This window comes from Aplysia californica, unplaced genomic scaffold (genome assembly GCF_000002075.1).
Source record: "Aplysia californica isolate F4 #8 unplaced genomic scaffold, AplCal3.0 scaffold00353, whole genome shotgun sequence".
Classification (NCBI taxonomy): domain Eukaryota; kingdom Metazoa; phylum Mollusca; class Gastropoda; order Aplysiida; family Aplysiidae; genus Aplysia; species Aplysia californica.
Genome location: NW_004797623.1, coordinates 649234 through 653503, shown reverse-complemented (window position 1 = coordinate 653503; position 4270 = coordinate 649234). Strand labels below are relative to the sequence as shown.

General features: G+C 38.5%; 1 protein-coding gene across 1 annotated transcript in view; it reads left to right on the top strand.

Moving 5' to 3' along the window:
- Positions 1–1100: 1100 nt before the first annotated feature.
- Positions 1101–4270, top strand: part of LOC101847743 — a gene marked incomplete in the record, with an annotated part of 240046 nt that continues 236876 nt past the window's right edge. Inside the window, 1 exon segment of the mRNA XM_035970982.1 lies at positions 1101–1243.

Below are 4270 nucleotides of genomic sequence, written 5' to 3'. Positions count from 1 at the left end.
TAGATAGATAGATAGATAGATAGATAGATAGATAGATAGATAGATAGATAGATAGATAGATAGACAGACAGACAGATAGATAGATAGATAGGTAGTTGGATAGATAGATAGATAGATAGATAGATAGATGGATAGATGGATAGATGGATAGATAGATAGAGGCGCTATCGAATATGCATAGATTGCAATCCAAGATCACCAAGTGAACAACACAAGTTTAGCATTTTATCTGATTTAAATTGTTTGATTTTTATGTTTGTTTCATTTCCACTCTTTGCTTATAATATCTTTTGGGATTTTGCCACGTTCTATGTCAAGAAACATAAAATCAAAATAGTAATCAATCTAGAATTGTGAGAAGCCTATAATAATGATAGCTAGCCTATATTTGTCTTTGAGACAACCGTCGTATAAAGCCTCAAGCTGGTATGCCTTAATTTACCATGCTATTTAAAATACGCCTATACTCACTTCTACCCATTTGAACTACAGCAGTAAGCCAATCGTGCTTGAGCTTGCATTGTAATAGTGTTGGTATTGAACCAAATCCACCCCTTAATTTTATAACTGTATTATATAATATACATCTTGACAAAATTAATCATTTTTAAAAACAAGCAAAAAACAACAACAAAACAACAACTATTATAAATCTAGTCTTTCTTCTCTTCAAGTATCTTTCAGGGAATGGAATTGTAAGATGACGGAATACTTCCATAGCTTACTAACACTCTGTAGGCTACCGTGGGCTTTCATTCAAATCGACCTTTTCCAAAATATTTTAAACTCGTGCGTGACACAAAAAAATTACCAACAATGTGGAGGCGTGGCTCGTAACGAAGGACGCCACAACTGGTCTGAATGTTCGTACGAAGCAGCGGATAGCGAGCTCCTCGCCCCTCAATGGGAATTTTCGCTGTTTTCATTGGCTAGTTATTTATAACTTTTCACATGGCGTATTGTTTGAAGATGGCTGATTCTTGGGAAACCGGTTTTGCAGGTATTGTACAATGGTAGGGTATGGAAATATTCCAAAATAGCACTAAGGCACAGCCTTCTATTATTATTCAGCACGGAATAAAGTTCTGAAGAATACTCGAACGAAGCACACCAAAGGTGTGGTAGCAAGGAAGCCGGTTGGAGAGGATAATCAAGCACCTTTCGTTAGTGTTGCAGAGATCTTTTTTTTTCGAAACGTTTTGAGAAAGCAGCAGTAGTTTTTAGCATTATCCCTCTAGCATATATGCACCCTCAAACATTCTTAGGAATTTGAGCTTTTCGTTGGTGAGTACTGGAAATTGCTGTGTTCTTTCTGTGTTGAATGTAAATGTTGGTCTCAGATTCCATGCCATAGCTGTCACGTCATGGAATCCCGGTGTCGCTACCACTGCCACACACCCGACCAAGCCCACCCAGGGCATGGAAATCGTTGCCTGTTTTTAGGAAGAATAAAGAATAAAGGCATCTTTCAACAGTGTCAACACTGATTTCTTACTGACTGGTTATTTATTAAGCAATGGTAGGTCTATATGCATGTAAGCCAAGAACCAGCTACGTGATTTTCTTCGACATTATTTTTTTATTGATCAGTTTGTATTAGATGGAATAAAATGAGATCTGATCCTCTTCATTCTTCCTTGATCGTTTTCCTTGCTACTCAGTATAAACTACAAAGCTTAAAATCAAGTGATCTGAACCCCACCCATTGTTTCTTGAAATCATATGAATAATTGTGTGAACGAGAGTTTCCTTTGTAGTTGATTTCTTTGAACATATTTTTAAGACAAAACGTTATACACACACTGGTAATAATTTATAAAGTCTTTATCCTTTCCTAGGCCTACTCAAATATATGTTCATCCTGCATTCATGCCTCATACTTGCCTACTGTGTGTGTGTGTGTGTGTGTGTGTGCGTGTGAGCGCGTGCTTTGGCATAAATTTTGCTGTTAAACTACAGTAACCACTGCATTTATATTATACGTAGGCCTACCTGTATTCTAATTTCACACCTATCCAGCCTACACGCCTTCTACTGCACCGAACTTGATTTATTTTTGTGTATGTGTGTGTTTGTGTGTGGGTCTGTGTGTGTGTGTGTGTGTGTGGTTAAGTAAGTTAAACTGTGGGTGAGAAGATACCAAAAGGTATAGAGGATTTAGAAAACAGAAGGAATTGGGGAAAAAATTAGTCAAGGCTGAACTTTGTTTTTAAAGTGAAAATCACTACTCTTTTTAGGGAATGATAAGTATACAAATTGGTCCCTGTCTTTCACAATTATTGTTTTGTTGCACCCCAATTTTCTGATTCCCTAACACTGGGATATGTGGTGGAAAATCTCTCAAAGTATGCAGCTACTGTGTTTCGGTGCTGTTATGATATCAGTATAAAATGCTCCATTCGCCCTGCAGGTTTGACATCTTATACATTTCATTGTATCCACGAAGAACTTTAAAGGAGGAATTCCATTACGATGGAACACAAGTTTGGGGTAGGGGTAATTATGTGTAGGGGTTGGGTAAGTGTTATGGTTAGGTCTCTTCCTAATCGTATTTTTGTTGGGATGATAGCTCATTAAGGAAGTAGAGGGTTCTCGTGGCCAAGAGGTTTTATTTTAAAGCTGTTTGCCTCTCATTCAATTGGTCCCGGGTTCGAATCAGGAGTAAGGCGGAAAATGTTCTTCCGTAAAATGTTCTCCTTTCATGTCCTTTCCTGCTCTCTAACAATGTTCTGTTGTCTGATTTTGTCTCCACTTTCTACCCCCATCACTTCACCTCCTTTGCCCCCCCGTCTTTGGGGCTCCTGACTCTCTTTGCAGCCTTTCAGAAACTTTTTACTGCTACTCCTTGGATCTTTCTTACTGAGCTGTCTTTTAGTTTAAGTCTGCTGTCCTCAGAGGGTGCAACTCCTCCGCTTTGGTTTGCAGCTTATAATGTACCTACAGTGCCTTTTCGTGTTATGGTTTCTGATATGTCATGTGTCTAGCTCTTTTTCATGCTGATGTGTCAATTGATAATCTTGACGAGCAAAACACAAAACGACCGAAGCGTGTAATTTTGTCTTTGAAATTTACATCAAACTACTTTGTGTCTCATAAAGTTTTTAAGTGAAACTCATCATGCAAAATTTTATCATGAAAAACAAAATGAGGTTGTAGTTTTGGTTATAATTTTCAGAGCCTGCATTTATTTGTATACTGTATAGAGTCTTTGAAAATGTCCATACATTATCTTCTTTGTTACATTTATGGTTTAGGCTCCTCTGAATGCAGTTTGCTCTTCCTTACTGTAACTTGTTCATTAGCACTGTATGACATAAGATTTGCTTCTGTGGTTTAATCTGCATTCTGAGCTTTAGAAAATTCCACGGGTTGTTTGAGGGCACCAATGCTGTTTCCCCCTGTTGATTCTATCTTTTTTTTTCTGTACACTAAATTGCCATTATTATGTCTATGTGCTTTTCTTATTCGAACAAACAAGCAGATTTGCATATTCTCTGCTTTCTTCTTTTGCAATGATATCACTCTCATCTTTTCAAAGGAGTTCTGCCAGCTCAGTTTCTGTGTTGTTGGGCTGTAGGGAGGGGTACTTTGAACCCCCAACAGTGCACTTTTTGACTCATTTCTTAAAAGCTCAGCCCTTATTTATGGATATTAAATTTTTGCATTTAAATTGACTCTTTTGGAAGGAATATTTAGATAATTTTGCCATGTTGAAAGGGGCTTTAAATAATTTACCTTGTTGAAAGGGGCTTTAAAATGACTTTCCAAAACATATAAAGGTGTGAATAAGTGGGTTCTTGTTTCACTGATGATGAGTTACATATTTCTTGCTTATTTCTATCCTGGGGCTCTGTTAGCTCAGTTGGCATCATGCTGAATTACAGAACTGATGGACCTGGTTCAGATCCCAGTCTGGGCTTTCTTGAACTAGTATTGTACGTTTTGTGGAGTTTCCGTTTTAGGCTCTCAACCCTTTTGGCTTGGTCCAATCGGAGACGGACGTTACAGAGGTCCTGCCTCGTAAATAGCCCATTAGTTTTGATAAAGCCGTTTGCCAGCTCAGTCCGGGTTTTTTTGTTTGTTTTTGTTTTGTAGTGGGGCTGGGTTTTTTGTGTGGATCGGAACTGTATCAAAAGATGAGCAGGACAGTGAAGGGGAATCATGGAAGGGCTTCCGTAACGAACGACCACCCCATCAAACACAATAAAGAAGAGGCCTAACTCTAACCCTACCCCTACCCCTACCCCTACCCCTACCCCTACCCCTACCC